Source organism: Nicotiana sylvestris, chromosome 5, assembly GCF_000393655.2.
Source record: "Nicotiana sylvestris chromosome 5, ASM39365v2, whole genome shotgun sequence".
NCBI classification, from domain to species: Eukaryota; Viridiplantae; Streptophyta; class Magnoliopsida; order Solanales; family Solanaceae; genus Nicotiana; species Nicotiana sylvestris.
The window spans coordinates 57590837-57601328 of NC_091061.1; the positions used below are offsets into that span (position 1 = coordinate 57590837).

At 38.6% G+C, this 10492-nt stretch overlaps 1 long non-coding RNA gene across 1 annotated transcript; it reads left to right on the top strand.

Annotated features, from left to right (window-relative positions):
- Positions 1 to 1550: 1550 nt before the first annotated feature.
- On the top strand, positions 1551 to 2361 carry LOC104233028 (uncharacterized). The gene is made up of 2 exons (XR_712505.2): positions 1551 to 1666; positions 1965 to 2361. It is a non-coding gene; the product is annotated as an uncharacterized lncRNA (long non-coding RNA).
- Positions 2362 to 10492: the final 8131 nt, after the last annotated feature.

A 10492-nucleotide genomic window follows, 5' to 3' on the forward strand; every position in this document is an offset into this window, starting at 1 on the left:
ACTAATGTTAAGGGAATCGTGAGAAGAGGAAGATCATTAATAGAATCTCATTTATTTGTATTCACTGGTGCACCAATTATGACTGATGAGTTATGATTGTGAATACAAGACATAATGATATATGATATTTTGAGACTATATCAAATGTGATTTATATGATCTAGGATACTGCATACTTTATGATCTACTTGTAGGTTTGTGCTCGACGAGAGATTATATACTCCTAACAGATGTATAGTACTTAGCTCTCAAAGTATGTTGGTCGCACGGTCTACTTCCCTGTATGAATGATTGAGGAGATGAGTTGAGAATATGTTTCTTAGGCTAGATGAGCACTCCCATTATGTGTGAGTGGGAGATGTAGGAAATATTGGATCCACCCATAAGGGGTGCTCTAAGGCCCAATAGGGTTATTAGTTAACCCTAATATTCCCTATATAAGTACACTTAGTGTGTACACTAAAAAAAGACTCTAAGCATTATATTTCCTACGCTCTCTCTATCTCACTATCAAACTAGGGTTTAGACTGTGGAATTGGGGTTGCTCCAACACACTGTGACAATCACCGCCGACTAGTAATTTCAGTCACGATTCATTCGTTTTCGCTTCCGCTTCATGAAGAGCAAGTAAGTTCTCGTTTTACGATTTACACCCTATCTAATGTGTTTAGATTATCGCGTGTTCCTTTAATTTCGAAAAAAATAATTTATGTTACCATTTGCCAAGAGTCACTTTATTCTTCGTTTACTTCAGATTAAAATGTATTATCCTTGAGAAAGAAAGCTTTTAATTCTTTGTACAACTTTTTCACTCGTTTCATTTTGAAAAGACTTATTTTTTTTATATTTAACACCGCATGTTTCTTTGCCAAAAGTTATCCTTTCAAAATTTCAACTCTTTTATTAATGAATGAGCAAAGCAAACAAAAAAATTCACTTGAAATCGAATTTGATAATTAATTTCTTTTCAGCTATTACAGTTAAAAAAATTGTAGTGTCATCATGAAATTGAATTTTTTTTATAATATCAAAATATATGTAGATCAATTTTGTTTTTATTAGTTGTCCCCTAGTAATTAATACATACAATAAATCACACAAATATGCAATAATGTAAATTCTATTATTGAACACACTGAATTCTAAATACAAAAAATTAACAAAACTTAAAATATGTAAAATCTTAATAGGAACTTGAACCCATAACATGAGAATGTGTTCAATTAAAAAGGTATGGACAATTTCCTTTAGAAAACTGAACTAATCTTAGTTAATAGAATGTTCACATGCCGAAAATAACGGATCTGAAGTTTTGGTAACTATTATTCTACTGTACAACCAGGACGCACAATTATTGTACTTCTGGTCAAAATATTTTATTCTATACATTCGAATGCGTAATTTATAATCTTTTTAGGAAGGTGTGTGAGTGAAGGGACTTTATTAAAATATAAAAACAAACTAAAGAGAAAAAAAAAATGAAAAGAAAGAACTATAGCACATGCTAGAGATCAGGTAGTTCATTCACAGAGGACTATAAATTTCCACCTTTTAAAGACAACGAAATGCTCAAACAAGGACTTTCATAAAGTGTGAAGTATAGTTTCTGATATGGCGATATTTAAACATTGTTTTATTATCACTATCATTCTCATGGCAACCACAAGTGAGTACCCATTTTTCCTAATGTCTATATTCTCGTACATATTCCTTTTGTTGTCGTACACCACATACACACACATACATACACATACACACACATATATATATATACCTATTTTTATTTATCTCATATTCTCGTACATATTTTCTTGTAGTACATATAATATTTATGTGTTTGTACACGCGCATATTTTATATGTATCGATAATGTCCATGTTTTTATATACATGAAATTTTAGTGTGTTGTTTTACGTTATACAATCCATAACTTGATCTCAATAATTATGATGTGAAAATTTCAGTTAATATGTCGAGATTTCCAATGACGCAAGTTATAGCTGCACAGAATATCGATCATGATTTCTCAGGATTCAAGAGGAGAATACTCCCACAACTTGCAACTTGTTTTAGAAGTTGTACTTCCAATGATGATTGCAGTGACTGCTGGGTTTGTTGTACTTGTGGTATGCATTATGGACCCAGTCAAAATACGTGCGTAGTTGGAACATAAAAATGTTAATATCATTGTGTCGCAACAAACTCCTTTACAAATTCCTATTACGCATAAGTATTCCCTGTAATTTCAGTGTTTCTGTTGTATTGTCCAGTTCTCTTTTCTTTCGTATTTATATGAATAATGAAGAAACTCATGTCAATGGATTTCTATTCAGAAAATAAAAATTGATTTCATTCCAAAGACCATAGGTTGCTTTCAAGTACTTGTATTATTCATCATACGTTTCCATTTAGTATTTCTGTTTGTATTATCTTGTTTCCCGATCTTTCTTACAAATTTATTGATCACGCTCAACTAAGCCTATTAAAAGACTACGCGGGCGTTGCAAATATAATCCGGCGTATTATGCCCCGAGTCAAATTCCACAGGGAATTAACGTATCAAGAGAAGTCTTTGAAGTACTAAATTCTTATTAGTCAACCTCCTCGAACTTTGTGAATACAAGTGGTGTTATAATTACTACGACAACTATTCGAATCAATAAAACAAAGGTTAATTAATACGCAAATGTAGACAATTGGAATAAAGGCCTAACGTAATGGCTTCCCCCGTTGTAGATTTCCTTAGTCGTATATTTCTTATACCTATGAATTAGTTATCTCTATCAATCATGAACTCTCCAACTATCATAACTCTCTCTCAAGTAATTATGATAATTTACTAGACGCACTCTCTCAAGTTACGTTAGCTAGATTCGCATTACAATTCACTTAGATTGCACCCGAGGTATCGTTATCTCTACTCCAACCTCTAAACCCTCGGTTATGACTTTGCCTATACTCCGGGAGTGATGTTGTTCAAACAATTACCTAAACATGCACTCTTTCTCAAGTAGATACATAATAAATAGGCATGGCTAATTGAGGATCCTTTCAACTAACCAATATCAAAACATAGTTGAACAAATAGAGATTAACAACTAACTCAAAACTATATTATTATCACAATAAGTTCATCCACAACGGGTTCAACCAAAACCTTAGATTAAAAGTGTTAGCTACTCATAACAATGATAAACATCATAATAAATAACTTCATTACAAATCATAAAAACAAAAGGAAGAGGAGAAGAACTTGATGTAGAAAACTCTTCTTAGGTCCTTGCCCTTCCTATTCTTGTTCTTAGCTAATAAAAGCTGCACACCTATTTTTGGGCTAGCTTGACCTTTTATAGGTTAAGTGAATTTGCCCCCCAGACTTCCAAAATTACCCCTGACGATTCTGTTCCGGAATCTGGACTAGCGCGATCGCGCATGTAGGCGCGCTAGTCCAGGTCTCATTTGTTTGGTTCTTTTATTCTCGTCTTCTCGCTCATTCAGCTCCTAGGGCTCTTTCTTGGTTTAATGTAGCTCCAATCATAGCTTTAAGGCCTCATACAAGCTCTTCATTCCTGCAACACAATTTATAGCTCATTTTTCATCATTTAATTATATTAGAGCATTGAAACATAATCAAGTTGGGGAAAAAACCATTGTCAAATGACATATATCTAGCCTAATATCAATACCCCACACTTAAATCCTTGCTAGTTCTCAAGAAATCCACCACCCTTGATAGAGGTTCCTTCACTAAGCATTTTTCCCTAACGCATTACACCAAGAACAAATCACATGAGTTACATCTAGGAGTGAACAATCATATCCTCAAAAGTTGACTCTCACGTGCCGTGCAATATTCATACTTTCTCAAGCTACTCTATACCGAAGTCAAGACTTGCCTTTCCTTCATGAATCACATGCCCTCACATTCACACAAGAGAGTAGTTTCACATATAATAATATTTAGATCAATTGAGAACTTAAATAAATGAAATTCACTCACTCTCAAGAAAAGAACATTCACATGTCACAAAGATGCACCATAAGCTTGCCCGTAGTGTACTACTCTACTAATTGAGACACTCAGTCTAAGATCAATAGGACTTTACTTGGTTGTAATGTAGGCTAAGGGACGGGTAGAGTACATTTGGATATAGTGACTAACCTCCCTAAGCACTTTTAGTACAATTACATCAACATTCAAAATCAAACTTTTTGTCAACCAAACGTTTCACCACCGTTCTTTTGTTTACAACAGCCCCATTCATTAGGGGTAATTATAGCTAACCACCACTTCTCAACCACTATATTAATCTCTTTTTTTTTGTTGCTTCATCTTTTATGCAACAGAATTCTACACCTATTTTTTGATTTCTGTGGTTCCACTCAAAAACCAAACCACCACCCCACACTTTTGTCTTTGCATAATTTTCAATACCATTCAAGTGCTTATGTGAGGAAAGAGGGTTCAAACAACAGGCTATTCAAACAATTGGGTAAGGTTCGCAATGTGGTTGCTAAAGAAATAGGCTTATAAGCACAACGGGGTTAACTAAGATGTATTGCATTTAGGTGGGTTTATTTTATATGTCTGGCTCAACAAAGATTTGCCTATATCACTTCAAAGACTGAATGAACTACTATTTCGTTTTGCAAACATACAGATCAAGTTCTAGGCATCAAATGTGAATCATGGAATACAGTAAAACTCACACATATGGCACATGACTCATTCCGGATTGGCTTATCAAGACACTCTTTTCTGAGTATTCAAGTCAGTGATAAATATACAGTTTAAGGAACTTTAGCAAGAATCAACTACTGAGAATAGGCGTTACACTATAGTGTCTATTGTGTTCAGGTGTAATAGCGCTAAAGGCTTTTCTTTTCGAACTCCGCTCATTAGCCCATTTATCCTAATTTTAAAAACTAAAGAGAAAACAAAATGAATAAAAACTACCTATACCCGGTTCAAGCTAAACCCTTGGAAAAGAACCGTGGCCCAAAGAAAAACCAAGGGGGGAGTTACTACACTACCTACAAAGAAAATAAATAAAAAAATCTTTTTGGAATTTTCTCTAGACTAACTTCCCTCAAGAAAATTATCTAAAGGATCCATCATCAGGAAGAGTCTGCATTTTTCGTTGTTTTTTTATATGCTCGACTTAGTCCCAGCTATTTAACTACTTTAAACTAATACCAAAGCTAAATCACAAGCAAAACAACCAAAACAAAATAAAATCAACCAAAATCAAATAATCAAATAACAACTACATATGTACAATGAAGCATCCCCCAACCCACACTTATAATCAAGACATGTCCCCATGGTTGTAAAAATTTTAAAAAATAGTGAGGTCAAGGTACTTCCCTAAAGGTCACTCCTGGTCGGAAACGGTTTCTGGGTTCACATTGCATGCGCGACCCAGAGCTCTTAACCAGCCCAAGAACTTCTTTTCAGACTTCACTTGTCTGTCATTAACCACCTCCACTCAGGCACCTAAATTTGTGACTGAAGTACGTAACCCAGCCATCTCTTGTTCCAAAGCGGTCATGCGTGTGCTCCTGCGTGGTTGTAAAGATGTGGATGCCCTAGATGGTGCTGGAGCTGCATCCTCATGCTCTGGGGCCTGGTGTTCGGCACTCACATTCTCCTCTTCTTCATCCTCGTCATCTGAATCGTCAGAGCTACCACTACTTTCCACCTCCGCTGCTGCTGGTTCCTTTCCCGTGGTTACCTTGTACGCGCGGAACTTCTAGTCCTTTCTTACAAGGCCATCCGCAGCTAGATTTTCGGGCACTTGAGCATCCCTACAAAGTTGAGTTACTAAAGAAGGGAAGAAGAACCCATACCTTTTCACTCGGCTGCGGACGAACATCTCGTCATATATTACTTTTGCCACATCAAAGTTGTGCCCATTGACGAAGCACCAAATCAAAGCGGCTCTGGGCCCATTCACCTCAGTAGTATTGTGGGAAGGAATCAAACGGTTGTTGATTAGGTACAACCAGCATTTTGCTTTAGAGGTGAGTGCGTAGGAGTGGAACTTCTCACCATATCGCATCCAAACCACTTCTTTTCCCAGTGCACAAATAGTTTCAATGAATCGCTACCACTTTTCTTGTATTGGGTTGCAGCCATATTCATAGAACTCATCATAATCAATCACAGGTGATGGTAGCTAGTATGCCGCCCTTATTGCCTCGACAGAGACATTCACCACTTTGCCCCATACTGTGACGATGCCATTGTGATGCTCAGGCGCGTTGGCGTAAAATTCCCTGACATCCATAACATTGCCTTCACCGAGCTCATTAATGAAAGTTTGGAGCCCACGTCTCATTAGCTCTTCATACATGTGAGGGCAATTTCGATGGACTAATCGGACTTCAATGCCCCTTTCAGGAATTGGCTTCTTAGAAGCCTTCTCAGCAAAGCGATCCTGGGCATTAGCTGAGACAAATTTTGTATCATCAAAAGTGCGTGCAGGTGCAGCCCCTCGCGACTTGGAGGTTTGTCTGCTAGTTGATGGACCGGTGGTGCGGCGTTTCTTTGATGGAGCCATGGTACCTGCAAATTGGGAACAAATAAGTTCCTCCCAACACCAAAAAGCGTGACGCACTGCGGTTACTCTGACTTCACGCGCATACGTGGTCACAATCATATAATTTCAGTCATTGAGGCCTTTTTACAAACACCTTATGGGCGTTAGGTACACACAACCCATTCCAAACAATTTGCAACCTGAACCCACCACCAAATCTCCCAAATGTCACCAATCAAGTAAACAACACTCTATAATTCTCACAACTCATAAATACTACAATAATTACTACCAATTCTACTATTAACCAAACAAAAATAAAGATAAATATCTAAAAGAAAGCGTGCTTAAACACACCAAAATCTGCAGGGATTATTTGAAATAAAGAAAAAAAATTGGAGCAAGATGAACATACCTTTAGTGAATGAAGATTAGAGAAGAAGGGGAAGGGGAAAGTTTGTTGGAGAATTGGAAAAACTTTGAAAAAGATGAAAAAAAAAATTCTGGAGAAGGTGAGTTGAAGAAGAAGGAATTGGGTAGGGTTTGCTTAATTGTTGGAGGCTTGTGTATTGGTAATGGGAGGGGTTTGGGCGTTGGAGGTTATTATAATGGGGGGGGGGAAGTGAGTTAGATTAAAGAAAATAAATAATTGAAAAATAAAAAAAATAAAAAAAATAAAAAAAGGCTGAACGCTATTAGCGCGTTCATATGCGCGATCACGCTAAATTAGCGCGTCCAAGGCAGAATGTTTTTCCAAGTTAGCATGTCCATTAGCAAGTTCAGATGCGCGATCACACTAGTAGCGCGTTCAATAGCACGACCCAGGCAGAATGTTTGCGCCATTTTAGCGCGCCCAGATGCGCGGTCGCGCTAGTAGCACGCCCATATGCGCGGTCGCGCTAACTGGTCTTCAAAATCCTGAACTTTCACCGGATTTTTTTTTTCATTTTCGATTGCCTTATCATCCGCCCATTGTTACCTGCATTGGTTAGTATTTTCAAAAACTCACAATTAATTACTACTATGACCGTTGGGTTGCCTCCCAACCGGCGCCTTAGTTAATGTCGTGGCACGACGTAGATTAAGCTCATTTAAAGCTCGCTCGACCTTTGCAGTTCAAGAAGAATTATTACGGACAACTCTTTCATTTCCTCCATCCCCACATACAGTTTTAGTCGTTGTCCATTAACTTTGAAAGTGTTAGTGCCATCTTCACTAGTTATCTCCACAACCCCAGACGGGAATACTTCGGTCACCTTGAACGGCCCAGACCATCAGGACTTAAGCTTAACCGGAAACAATCTCAACCTTGAATTGTATAATAATACCTTGTCTCCAGGTTTGAAATTTCTGTCTACAATGTGTTTTTCATGCAATCTCTTCATCCTCTCCTTGTAGAGTCTCGTTCTTTCAAAGGCGTGATATCTGAATTCCTCCAACTCATGCAACTTTGCTAGTCGAGTTTCTCAAGCTTCATCAGGGTTCATGTTCAATTGCTTTAGTGCCCACCAAGCTCGATGTTCTAGCTCCACAGATAGGTGACAGGCCTTTCCAAATACCAATTTGTATGGTGACATACTAATAGGTGTTTTGAATGCAGTCCTATAGGCCCAAAGTGCGTCGTCAAACTTTTTGCTCAATCAGTTCTTGTGGCGTTTACAGTTTTAGTGAGTACACTCTTGATATCACGGTTTGAGACCTCTACCTGCCCGCTTGTTTGAGGGTGATATGGGGTTGCTAACTTGTGGTGCACATAATATTTAGCCAATAACTTTTCAAAGACACGATTGCAAAAGTGCGTGCCCCCGTCGCTAATGATGGCCCTCGGAGTCCCGAATCGGGTGAATATATTCTTCTTCAAGAATCCGACCACCACTCTCGAATCATTGTGGGGAGTGCTACAGCTTCCACCCATTTGGATACATAATCCACTGCAACAAGTATGTACTTATTGCCGTAAGAACTGACGAAGGGACCCATGAAATCAATTCCCCAAACGTCGAACACCTCAACTTGCTGAATTGGATTCATGGGCATCTCATGTCTACGAGATATGTTTCCTGTTCTTTGGCATTCATTGCAGCCCTTTACCTATTGGTGAGAATCCTTAAAGATTGCTGGCCAGTAGAACCCTGCCTCTAACACCTTTGCTGTTGTCCGAACTCCTCCAAAATGTCCTCCATAAGGTGATGTGTGACAAGCCTGCAAAACAGAACATTGTTCTATCTCGGGGACGCATCTCCGGATCATGTTATCAATGAAAATTTTAAACACATGCGGTTCATCCCAGTAATAGTTTCGGCAGTCACGATAAAATCATTTCTTTTGAACATATGAGAGTTCATATGGTTCAATGCCACAGGCCAAATAGTTGGCAATATCAGCGTACCATGGCACATCTTCCACACTTGTGGCTAGCAGCTGCTCGTCTGGAAAAGTTTCCAGAATATCCTCAGACTTAATTGCATTTTCAGCACCTTCAAGGCGCGACAAATGATCAGCGACTTGGTTCTCCGTTCCCTTACTGTCACGAATCTCCAAGTCAAACTCTTGCAAAAGCAGCACCAAACGAATTAGGAGCGGCTTAGACTCTTTTTTATCAACCAAATACCTAATGGCTGCGTGATCTGTGTACACTATCACCTTCGACCCGATCAAGTAAGACCTGAACTTATCATAGGCGAACACAACAACCAACATTTCTTTTTCAGTTACCGTGTAATTCAGCTGAGCACCACTCAATGTCCTACTTGCGTAGTAAATAGGGTGCATTACCTTATCCTTGCGCTGTCCCAACACGGCTCCCACAGCGTAGTCACTAGCATCACACATGAGTTCAAACGGTTGCTCCCAGTCGGGAGCAACTACAATCGGTGTTGTGACTAGCCGCTTCTTCAGTTCCTCAAAAGCTACCCTACAATAGTCAGAAAACACAAATGGGTTATCGTTTTCGAGCAACTTACAAAGGGGATTTGCGATCTTGGAAAAATCCTTGATGAATCGCCGCTAGAAGCCAGCATGTACCAGGAAGCTACGAATAGCCTTGACTGATGTTGGAGGTGGAAGTTTTTCTATCACGCCGACTTTGGCTCTGTCCACCTCAATACCTTTACTCGACACTAAGTGCCCCAAGACAATTCTTTCTTGTACCATAAAATGGCACTTCTCCCAATTTAGCACTAGATTCGTCTCGATGCACCTTTTTAGAACACGGGTTAAATTTGCTAGGCATTTATCAAACGAATTTCCCACCACTGAGAAATTGTCCATGAAGACCTCCATAATGTCCTCCACTATGTCTATAAAAATGGCCATCATGCACCGTTAGAATGTTGCAGGTGCGTTACAAAGGCCAAATGGCATTCTCTTGAAGGAAAACACTCTGTAAGGGCAAGTGAATGAAGTCTTTTCCCTATCCTCTAGGGCAATAGAAATCTAGTTGTACCCCGAGTATCCGTCAAGAAAACAGAAGTGTGACCTTCCTGCCAATCTATCCAACATCTGATCAATGAAACGAAGTGGGAAATGGTCTTTCCGGATAGCCAAGTTCAGCTTCCTATAATCCATACAAATTCTCAATTCTGTGACAGTTCTTGTAGGAATCAATTCGTTGTTATCATTCTTAACTACCGTCATGCCACCTTTTTTTGGTACACATTGAACTGGGATAACCCAACTACTGTTAAAAATTGGGAAAATGATTCGCGTATCTAACCACTTGATCACCTCTTTCTTCACTACGTCGTTCATATTGGGGTTCAGTCTTCTTTGGTGTTCTCTGCAAGGTTTGTGTCCTTCTTCCAGCAGAATTTTATGCATACAGCATGCGAGGATGATTCCCTGTATGTCTGTCATGGTTCACCCAATAGTAGTCTTGCACTCCTTAAGTACCTGCAAGAGTTGTTGAGTTTGTACATCTAGCAAACTAGATGAAATAATAATAGGTAATG